Below are 12,895 nucleotides of genomic sequence, written 5' to 3'. Positions count from 1 at the left end.
CTTGTCTAAAGAAATGATGTCCATTTTCTTTTTGAATGTGCCGAAAAAAAGAGTTTACAACAAGAAATGTATTCTATCACAATATATAATGCAGGAGGTTTTATTAGATATATCTCTCCCCACCTTGAGCCAAATTTTTAATAAATTAATATTGAAAGTTGATAATAAATGTAAATTTTTAAATATGTATCTCATCATTATTATATTTATTTTATAATTATAATCTCATTATCATATCATAATATTAAATAACTAATATTATTTATCAGTATATTAACTTCTATAAATATTTATATTATTATCTTATGATATCTTTATATCTATATATATTATTATTATTATATTTTTAAAATAAATTAATAATTTTTTTATTTATTATTATAATATTAATACAAAATTATCACATATGAATACTATAAAATAAAACTCTAATAATACTAGCATAGTATTATATAACTATATCAATATTGTCCTATATAAAACTATTAGACATTATTTATAAATATAAAATAAGAATAAATATCTATGAAGTACATAGTAATAATATAAAGAGAAATGATAATTATAATATGTATTAACTTAATTTTATTATTTAAATAATATATTACAAAAATAAAAAAGCATAGTATTTACTATTTTTTTCAACCTTTCCCCCATCATTGAAATGACTAGAATGGTGTGAAATACAAGTTGGGGCCATTTGGGTAGGCATCAAACACTTTATTAGTCAAATCATTTACTGTTGATATAGTCACATAGTTTTAAATCACTCCTTTGATACGTCTAGGGCTGAAATGAATTACATGGTCGTCAATGTCTATCCTGAAGTGTAGGTCGTTAATCTCCCATTTAAGGTTCTCCTTCTCATATAGGGAATGCCTACAGTGTAACAAGTCTTTTCAGTAGATATGTTAAAATGAGAGATGAACGTAGACATGGAACATAATTCACGTGTATAGGGAAGGTGCAACTTTGGCCTAGGCTTACGTCAGTAGTATGGACCTTGAACCTTATGTTTCAATGTTCTCCATTAATAATGTTCGTAGCAAACTGAATTTCTTGAATTGGCCCTTTTTTCATTTTTCAACCGTAGATGATTGGGTGGAAAAAATTTACACCAGGTAATTTTTTTATAAAACATACTTAAAATTTAGGCACTAGGTACGATGCAACTTATTTGCATCATTGAAAATCATGCCAGCCGTGCCAATTTGCTCACCCTATTCTGCCCTGACAATAAAGTACCCAAACAAAGTAACTTTTAATTTTACAAACATATGTCAAATCATACCAATAGTAATAATAATTTTATTTTTTATAGTGAAATAAAAATGTCATCGTTGAAATTGATTTAATTACTAGCTAATATATACTCTATATGTAAAATACTTTGAGATGCATCAAGGCGTTGAATTTTTTTAAATTCATAGTAAAAGTGAATAATGAAAAAATTCAACGCCTGGATGCATCTCGGCGTATTTTACATATAGAGTATATATTAGCTAGTAGCAGTCGCGGCGTGCATAACACATTGAATAATTAATTTGATTATGTTTAAAATATAACTTTACAATTATATCATCGTTAGGTTTAGTATTAGGATTACTATTACTATATATTTATTATTATAATAATTAGGGATGCACTTTAGTGTTAATGTGTTTACGAGTGGAAGTGTGCTTAGTTTTAATATTGAAGTTAGGGATAGTGTTAGGGTCACTGGACTTATATTATCATTGTGGCTATAGTTTATGTCATGATCAATATTAGTTGCTAGGGTTAGGATAAAAGGGTTAATGTTATGACTATATCTAGAGTTGATGTTAGGGTTAAAGTTTAACATTTAGGCCTAGAGTTAGGCTTGGGATTATGGCTAGAGTGTTTGTTTAGATCATGGTTTGTATTATGGTTAGGATTGAAATCTTGATTAGGTTTGAGATTATAGCTTAGGATTAGGATTATCTTCAAGGTTAGTATTCGCATCATGGTTAGTATTATGGTTAAGATTGAGGTTTCAATTGGAGTAAGATTAGGGCTTAGAATTAAAGGATTTTCATTAGGGTTAGGGTTTATATTATTTTTAGTATTAGTGTTAGAATTAGGATAAAGGTTTTAAGTTTATGGAATTGTTAGGGTCAATGTTGTATTTAGGATTATAATTTAGTATATAATGAAGGTACGCTCTGATACCACTGATGAAGGGCCACACCACCCTACCAACTCATAACCAAGAATGCAACAATATGAAGACAAAGAGAGATAAAATGCTTCCCAAGAAATTTTATTAAACTTGAAAATCCTTAGCAATTACAATAACCTTTCTGCAAGATCTCTCAAGATCCAATCCAAGCCCAAGGTAGTCCAGATCCACACTCTGGTAGAAACCTCCAAGATCTCAACTTGCACTTGCAAGCCACCAAGCAACCTCCTTGTTTCTAAACCGCATTCACTAGCCCTTATCCAACTTTATCCAAGATCCAAGCATAAACTGCCTCACGTTTGACACTCTGTCTACACACTCACAAGTCCATCACAATCCTGCTATAAATTGCCTCACATTCGGCACTCTATCCACAGACTCAGGAAAACTCACTCTTCACTTCCTCTTCTCTTTCACACCTTGAAGCCTTCACACCTTGAAGCTTTTCCTTCCAAAGCTTTCACCTTTCCAAGCTTCACCTTCCACAGCTTCTACTTCTCAAGCTACTCCTTCTTGAGCTTCTCCTTCTCGAGCTTCTACTCCTCGAGCTTCTCCTTCTCGAGCTTGATTTAAAAATGCTCATATGCCTTGCTTAAATAGGCACTTACCACCCAATGCATGACTTATCCAAAACCTTCTAGAATTCCACCTACACAGTATCCACAACCTTCTACAATATTCATAACTTTCTAAAAAAAAATCGGCAAACCTTGAAAAATGGAATGACAACCATTTATTTTTTATTTTTTCTATTATGCCACCTATGCACCTCGAAAATAGAAATCCCCTTTTTCTTTCTTTTCTCCTTTTTTCCCCTTTTTATTTTTTTTTCATTTCTCCTCTAATTTTTGTCACTTTCTCTCTCTTCTTGATTTTTTTTTTTTCATTTTTTTTTTCAATAATTTTTCCATGCAAGATGCTCCTATATCAGACTCCCTCGGTAGATAGAAAAGTGTGTCCCACACTTTGACACCAAAAAAGAAAGATCTACCACCATCTTCATCTTCACCAAAGGTTTCCACCTCAACGAGGACAACAAAACCACCATGCAAATCTTCCACATCTGCATTACTCTATCAAACACCAAAATCTCAACCATCCAATTAGCATGCTCACTCCCAGGAACAAATTGAACATAATTCTTCATCAACAAAACCTCATTCACATCAGCAACTAGTGAATCCACACCAGTAGCAACAAACCCTACATTAGCAACAACAAACTAAATATCAGCACCAACATGTAGATCTCGATCAATACATGCCAAACTAGCAATATCATTGCTCACAACAAGATGCTCTGCAATACATAACTCACCTCCAACAACAACCAGATCATCCACGGCCAAGTGCTCTGCAACATACAAGTCACCACCAACATCAACTAGATCATCCACGACCAAATGCTCTATAGTCTCCATGTCAGACTCAACCAACTGATCATGAAAATCAATCTGCATCCCAACATCAGCAAGGTTAGGAATATCCTCAACAAAAACCTCTAGTTGCTCTACAGGTTCTACTATTATACTCCACAAACTAATTAGAAAAACCATTTTCTTCCACCTTGACCTTCTTAGCTTGATCAGCCAATCTAGCATCCAACTGAGAAAACATCTTAGAAAATTCTTCTCCATTATATCATGGATTTTCGCAATCATCTTAGGGTCCAATCCTCTCAAAGCCATGTTCCAAGATCTTCGTAAACTTCACCCAACTAAGGTCCTGGTACAAACTGCTTCACACTTCGGCGATCTGCTTGTACACTCAGAAAAACCTGGCTCTGATACCATTTGATGACGGTATGCTCTGATACCACTTGATGAAGGTATGCTCTGATACCACTAATGAAGGGCCACACCACCCTACAAACTCATAACCAAGAATGCAATAATATGAAGACAAAGAGAGATAAAATGCTTCCCAAGAAATTTTATTAAACTTGAAAATCCTTAGCAATTACAATAACCTTTTTGCAAGATCTCTCAAGATCCAATCCAAGGCCAAGCTAGTGCAAATCCACACTCTGGTAGAAACCTCCAAGATCTCAACTTGTGCTCACAAGCCACCAAGCAACCTCCTTGTTTCTAAATTGCAGTCACTAGCCCTTCTCCAACTTTATCCAAGTTCCAAGCATAAACTGCCTCACGTTCGGTGCTCTGTCTACACACTCACAAGTCCATCACAATTCTATTGTAAACTGCCTCACATTCGGCACTCTGTCCATAGACTTAGAAAAACTCACTCTTCACTTCCTCTTCTCTTTCACACCTTGAAGCCTTCACACCTTGAAGCTTTTCCTTCCAAAGCTTTCACCTTCCACAGTTTCTACTTCCCAAGCTACTCCTTCTCGAGCTTGTACTCCTCAAGCTTCTCCTACTCGAGCTTGATTTAGAAATGCTCATATGCCTTTCTTAAATAGTCACTTACCACCCAATGCATGACTTATCCACAACCTTCTAGAATTCCACCTACACAATATCCACAACCTTCTACAATATTCATAACTTTCTAGAATTCTTCCCACACACCTCGATAAATGGAATGACAACCATTTATTTTTTATTTTTTCTATTATGCCACCTATGCACCTCAAAAATAGAAATCCCCTTTTCCTTTCTTTTCTCCTTTTTCCCCCTTTTTATTTTTTTTATTATTTCTCCTCTAATTTTTGTCACTTTCTCTCTCCTCTAGATTTTTTTTTTTTTTTTCCAATTTGTTTTTTCAATTTTTCTTTTCCAATAATTTTCCCATGCAAGATGCTCCTGCATCAGTATAACTTGTGGGTTAATATTCAAGTCAATGGTTAAGGATTTAGGATGACGGTTTATCATATAGGTTTATGATTTAGCTCAAGATTAGGGTTTAGGGTTTAGAATTTATAATCAGGGCTTAGAAATAAATTTTAAGATCAAGTTTTATCTTTAGGATCCATGGTTATGGTTAGGGTTAAGGTTTGTGTATGCATTTATAATGGTTTTTTAGTATTATGGTTGTAGTTAGGGTTAGGGTTAATATTAGGGATTAAAATTTATAAATATAGTTAAGATTCGAATTTATCAATTTTAGGATTATAGTTAGGTAAATGGTTTTAGGGTTAATTTTTGAAATAAGTTTAGAGTTTGGGTGTACGTCATGGTTAGGGAAAGGGTTAGGGTTATCATAAGGGTTAGGGTTAGTGGTATTATTAGGATGAAGGTTATAATTATGGTTAGTATAAGAATTATGATGAGGGTTAGGAGTAAGGGTATTTTCTAACTATGCTTTGGTTATGATTCAAATTGAGCTTTTCTTAGGATTCAAATTAGGGTATGGTTATCATGAATGTTAGGGTTGGGTTAAAGGTTATGGTTAAAGTTTAGATTAAATTATAGATAGGGTTAAATTAGGGATATATTAGTTTAATTAATGTTATGATTTAAGGAAAATTAAGGTTAGAGTTAAGGTTAGCTTAGGATAAGGTGCAAATTAGAGGGAAAATCTTTGGTTTATAGTTAGGGTTGAAGATATCTTTAAAGTTGAGAGTTTGGTTATGGTTAGAGTTAATTTATTGTTAGGATTTTATTATACTTTGGGGGGTATTAATAGAGTTCAATTAGGGTAATATATTATTTATATTACTCTTAGGATAATGTTGAGGTTTAAATTTCAAGCTGGGTTACATATCATTTAAAACAAGGGTCATGCTTCATGTATGTACATGTGTTTATGTATGCATGTATTTCAAATGTAATATTATAATTTAGGATTAGGGTCAACTTGTTTTAATTTTATGTAAGTTAGGCCTCAATTAGGTTTTGAAAAAGGCTTTTAGTGTAAGGGTTATAATTAGGCTCAATTTTAGGGTAAGATTTAGGGTTATGACATTGTTAGGGTTTATACGAGTAAAATTTAGCATTATTTAGGGGTTAATATTAAGGTCCATGGTTATGAATTTAGGATAAGGGTTTAGCATATAAGTTTATGATTTGGTTCAAGATTATGATTTAGGGTTTATCATTTATAATAAGGGTTTAGAAATGAAATTTTAAGATCAAGGTTTATCTTAAGGATCCATGCTTATGGTCAGGGTTAAGGTTTGTGTATGTGTTTACAGTGAATGGTTAGTATTGTAATTGTAGTTATGATTAGGATTAATATTAGGGATTTGAGTTTATAAATATGGTTAGGATTAAGATTTATCAAGATTATAGTTAGGTAAAGGGTTTCATGTTAGTTTTTGAAATAGGGTTAGAGTTAGGATGAGGGTTATAATTATGGTTAGTGTAAGAATTATGATGAAGGTTAGGACTAAGGGTATTGTTCTAACTATCCTTTGGTTATGATTCAAATGGGGATTTTGTTAGGATTCAAATTAGGGTCTGGTTATCATGAATGTTAGGGTTGGGTTAAAGTCTATGGTTATGCTTTAGATTAAATTATAGTTAGGGTTAAAATATAAATATATTAGTCTAGTTAATGTTATGATCTAAGGAAAATTAAGGCTAGAGTTAAGGTTAGCTTAGGGTTAGGTGCAAATTAGAGGGAAAATCTTTGATTTATAGTTAGGGTTGAAGCTAACTTAGAAGTTAAGTGTTTGGTTATGGTTAGATTTAATTTATTATTAGGGTTTTATTATATTTAGGGAGAATATTAGAGTTCAATTAGGGTAATAAATTAATTATGTTACTTTTAGGTTTAAATTGAGGTTTAGGTTTCAAGTTGGGTTACATATCATTTAAAAGTAGGGTCATGTTTCAAGTATGTGCATGTGTTTATATATGCATGTATCTAAAACTTAATATTATAATTTAGGATTAAGGCCAACTTGTTTTAATTTTATGTAAACTAAGCTTCAATTAGGTTTTGAAATAGGGTTTTAATGCAAAGGTTATAGTTAGGCTCAATTTTAGAGTTATATTTAGGATTTAATTTATCAAGTGACCCTTTTTTTATGTAGGATAAAAAAAATAGGATTAAAATTTACTTAAGATCTACTAAACAACCCTAATTTATTAGAAGTTAATGAAGCACTTATTATATTCTTACCAACTTTAATACTAACTTTTATATGTTAATATGATCTTTATATTTTTTAACATATTTAAACAATATTTTGGTTGCATTCAAATCAATTTAAATTTTATGAACTTTTCTTTTTCATTTTTAGTGATTTTAAAGTAAAATCTTGATTGTAGTAGATTTTTTTAATATGTTTTTTAATATTTGAAAAATACAATTACTAAATAGAAAATAGAAATATTAATAGTTTTATGCATGTCTAAATAATAATAATAATTATTCTACTTATTATCAACTTGCAACAATTGTTGAGCTAAAAAGAAAATGTTGAAAATAAAATAAAATCTAAAACTATGCCAAATAAAATGTGTAAAAAGAAGACAAAATCTAGTTTTGTTGGACTGCATCCACTCTTTAAGCTAATTAGTAGCAGCATCAAGATTGATTTTACATATTCTTTGGTTCATATCTAGTGGAGGACGAAAAGACAAGCTTGAGGAAGAGACAATTCTGATTGGACTGCGCCGTTGGAGCCATTACATCTTCCATATTCCAAATTTGTTACACTATTTACATTTAAACATATTTCGTTGTACAAGTCTCAACATGTTGAACATTAAGATACTCCACAAATTCAGATTCATGTACAAGTTTTACAAAATTCTTAATAGCATCTTGAAGACTCGCAACACGTTTTTCTATGTTTCTTGATGTATTTACATTTCTTCCAAGATCCTACTCACAATATTTGCCCCTTGTGTAGTGAAACGTTGTGAAGTGCTCTCTTCCACTCGTTGAGCTTTTGTTCACTGTACCTGCCCTTTACTTCATGCTTAGCAAAGGCTTCCGCAAACGCTCCTTTCTCCACCCATCTCATATCCGCAGGATAAACGCCATAGAAAATAGGAATGGTGGGTTTGCCAGTTTGGAGCATAAAGGATAGCTCAGCAAGACACCATGCTGATTGTGCATTTGTGGGAGAGAAAATTGCTATGTGAAGGGAAGCACTACTCATCTCTTTTCGCAATGCTGTAGGAATGTTGTCTCCCAACACAAGCTCTTTTGAATCAAGAAAGACCCCGCTTCCCCTCACATGGAGAGCATGGTAGATTGATTTGGCCAGCGTCTCTTCACGTCAGGTCCACGATGGTTGATAAATACAGGGCAGGGCAACTTCTTGAATGTTGGTGAAGAAGCAGATGGCGCAGCAATTCCATTAAAAGTATTTGTAGTCTCAATCTCAGATTGTTGAGCAGGGGACGAAGTAGACTCCATTGAACACAGACAAAGAAGCATTCAAAGCAGGATGAAGAAAAGTGAAGGGGAAGGGAAAGTCTTGGGCTTTGATTTAAGAAACGAGAAAGCCAGGGATTAAAGAGTGATAAAAACTGACCATTGTGCGTAGGAGTGGAAACCGTGTGGAATTTACTGGATGAATTGAAAACAGTTTATTACCATCGATGTTAACGGATTAACCGTTGTTTTCGATGTCTTTTTGAAATGCTTATTAATATTAAAAAGATTTTGAAGCGACAACTGGAGCGAGGGAGCATCTAAGCGACAGCTGGTGTTTGTATGACAGCTGGTGTAATTCTTTATTCTTACAACGCTCGTTGGGCTCTTATAGTGGGGTCTGCTGCCATTGTAATGTTATGCCTCTCCTTTCGGCGTATTAAATTGTCTTTTAATTTCAATATAAGATGTAATATTTTTATTTTAATATTTAAGTGGCTATGGAATAAAATTTTAGACGTAATTTTAAATGTTAATTTTATATTTTTAATATTTTATATTATAAATATAAATATATGTATAATTGGATTTCAAATTTTATTATATAAAAATTTATTATTAAAAATAAAAATAAATTAAACAATTTTAATGAGTGATGTTCATATAAGTAATTTATGTTCAAATTCTTGTAATAGAATTATAGACAAAAAAATTTTAGTTCATGTTTTCTTATTCGTTTATTTGATTTCAAAAATACATGCAAACATAAATAGCATATTAGTTTATTATCAATAAAAAAATAATTTAACAAAATTTTAAGTTGCAGTTTTTTTTAGAAGTAAGCCAAAACAAACAAAATATGATATTAAGATAAGGATAAAAGAAAATATTGCAATATTTCTTTAAAATATAATATAGATAATTAATAAGCATATTTAAACAATAATTTTAATAGTTGAAAATTTTAAAAAGAATACATTAATAATTATGAAAATGCAATTTTTGCATATATGTTAAATTTACATCTTTTTAAAATATAAATTTTAGTCTTTCAATTAATTTCTTTAAAAAAAATTACATTTAAGATTACTTTTAATACTTAATTTTTTTCACAAAACATTGCATTCAAATAAAAATATAATTACTCATCTTATTTGTTCAAAATATGTTGTGAAGTTATTTTTAATACTTTATTATAATTATTTTTTATTAGCAAAATTTTATTTATTAAGATTAAAAATATATATATAAACAAATACAAAATTTTATCAATTAAAAAAAATATTTTTTAAACAAATAAGATGAGTAATTATATTTTTATAACAAATAAGATAAGTAATTATATTTTTATTTGAAATGTTAAAAAATATTAAGTATTAAAAGTAATTTTAAATGTAAAAATTTAATGTAATTTAATATTCATAAGTGATTTTAATCAATAAAAGGTAAAAAAACTATTTTTTTATTTTAATTGAATAATAAAAGAGTATATAAATTCTTATATAAAATAAAAATTAAAAATATAAATAAAAAATTACTATATTTATAAATCTAATTTAATTCAAAAATTTAAAATATCAAAGTAAAATTTATATTTTAAAAAGATGTATAAGTAAAAATTATATTTGTAATGGCAACATTTTCATAATTATTAATGTTTTCTTTTCAATTTTTCATCTATTAAAACCAAACTTATTATTGTTTAAATATGCTTATTAATTATCTATATTACATTTTAAATCAATATTACAATATTTTCTTTTATCCTTATCTCAATACTATATTTTGTTTTGTAAAAAAGTATAGCTTAAAATTTTGTTAATTATATTTTTTTTGTTGATAATAAGTTAATATGCTATCTATGTTTACATGTATTTTTGAAATCAAAAGAAAGATAGAGCATAAGAAAAAAATGAGCTAAAAAATATTGTCTATAACTCTATTATAAGAATTTAAAAAGAAATTACATAAATGAACATGCACTTATTTTAGATTGTTTAATTTAAATAATTTATTTAATAATAAGTTGTTATATAATAAAATTTGAAATTCAATTATAAGAATCTTGTTATGAAATATTAAAAATAACAACTATATTAGAAAATATAAAATTAACATTTAAAATTATCTCTAAAAATTTATTCCATAGCCACTTTAAATATTGAAATAAAAATATTACATCTTAAATTGAAATTAAAATCAAAGATTTTTTAATTAAAACAATTTCAATGGCAACATTTTTATTTCAATACAATATGAAAAAAATTATTTTTTTATAAAAAAGTTATTATTACCATGGGTGAATGATTTGACACAAGATGTTTGTAAAATTAAAAGTTGTGTGAACTACGTACTATTACTGCTAGTGGTGGAGAACTTGTACTCTTGAAAGAGAGGTCACAAGTTCAAATCCCACTAGGGGGTAGGGTATGTATGCTTCGTTTGTAGCGCCAAGCGCCTCTCGAAAAAGAATATGATGTAGTCCCATATCACTGTCACCATATGTAAACCCAAAAACTATGGCATAGTGTCATGGACTATAAAATCCACTTACTTTTTTTTACAACGTGGCAGGGTAGAATTGGCACGACTTTCAATGGTGAAAATAAATTGCGCCGTAGCTGGTGCCTAAAATTTACAGTAAACTATCAAAAACTTTTAGCGACAATCTAATATTTTATTTTATATAATATATATGACATATGCATGATAAATAAAATATATTTATAATATATACGGATATTAATTTTAATATATTTTAAAAAAAGTCTATGGTATTAGTTTTAATGTATGTTTTGATTTAGAAAAATGCATAGTTAATTTTGATTTTTTTCCATATTTTAGTAATTTATGAAAAATATTATTTTAATAAGATTTTTTTTGAAATCAAATCTATATGTTTAGAAACTTGCTTCTATAATTTTGAACTTTTTGTTAATAATTTTTACTTATTTTCTAATATTGCATTCTATATCAAAAAATTATATCAACAAGAATTTTCATTTCTTATCAAGAGACAATTAGATCTTAGCTTCAAAGAGGGTAGAAATAGACCTAAGGTAACTTATTCATAACAAAAATATATTATGAATCATTTTATTTATTTCTCCAATGATTATAGAAGACAACAAACAACTACTAAAAAATTGTAAGGGGTCAAAAAATGGAAGATGCATGCACAATCATTTGTAATACAAAATAATGACATAGAAGTCATTCTCATATAATAAGATTATGAGAGGTTGTTCTTACTATTCCCACAACTAATGTTAATTGTGAAAGATGATCTTAGAATAAAATATCACCAAAGATGTCAAGAAGTCAAAGATAAGTTTGGATTAGATGCATTAATGAATGTATTTTGAATCAATTTGAAATAAATGATAAAAATTTGAATGAAGTATATAGATATGAAAGAACACAAAATCAAAAAGATATCTTGATCTTTGATATTATTTGTTTTTATTATTTATATTTTATATCACAATTTCAAATTCAAATTAAATAAACTTATAAATTAGATTCTTACAAATCTAGATTTTTAATTTTGAGCACTTTTTAAAAAAAAATCACATGTTGTATTAACAAAAAAATAGTAATTAAATCATTTGCAATATTTTATTAAGACTACTTTTTTTATTTAATATATATTACAAAAGCATATTGATAAAAAAAAATTAAATTCTAAATAATTTACTAAATTATTCATAATAATAAAAAATTCAAGACAATCAATAATTTCCATCAAACATAAGATAAAGGTCACTAAAATGACCCAACTATCATTAAAAAATCATATGACAGGCAAGGGTGACCATCAAATTTCAAGCCTTCTCTAAAGCAACGTATGGACACAACACACCCATCAAAGAGTAATCATTTATAAGCAATAGCAATTTATAGAGATTTAATGGTTCACACATCAAATAGATGATTACCCTATACAAAAGTTTAATGATGGATACTCTTATACAAAACTTTCCTCTTCTTTTAGTGAAAAAATGAAATAATTTTTTTTTAAGGGTGAAATAGTTACTTTTAGCTATGGGACAATATATGGAAGTACAAACAATGAGTAGACATTGAATGAAAGGAGAATGATGCAAGTAGGAGTAAATGGGTGATAATAGAAGTTTAGCCATGATCCAAGCTTAAAGAACATGCAACATAATACATAATTAAATTTGTTAATACTTAATAAATGTTTCAAAAATAATACTCTAAAAGTAATGTTTTCTTTAGCATTATTTAAAAAAATTAATGCGCCCATGCATTGTTGTCCCCCTTATATCCAATTACTTTATTTGGGACATTAGTCAAGGTCAGGATGCTCTATTTTGGAGAGATTCGTGAGATGGGCTTCCTCCACCCGATAGCCTTAACTTACCAGCTAAAATTAAAATTACCCTAATTAATCCATGGGGATATCATGTAAGAGACTACAAACATATAATTAATGATG

Source organism: Cupressus sempervirens, chromosome 11 (genome assembly GCF_028749045.1).
Source record: "Cupressus sempervirens isolate cs-2001-9-10 chromosome 11, ASM2874904v1, whole genome shotgun sequence".
Taxonomy (NCBI): domain Eukaryota; kingdom Viridiplantae; phylum Streptophyta; class Pinopsida; order Cupressales; family Cupressaceae; genus Cupressus; species Cupressus sempervirens.
The sequence above is the reverse complement of the archived record's forward strand: the minus strand, read 5'-3'. Positions refer to the sequence as shown.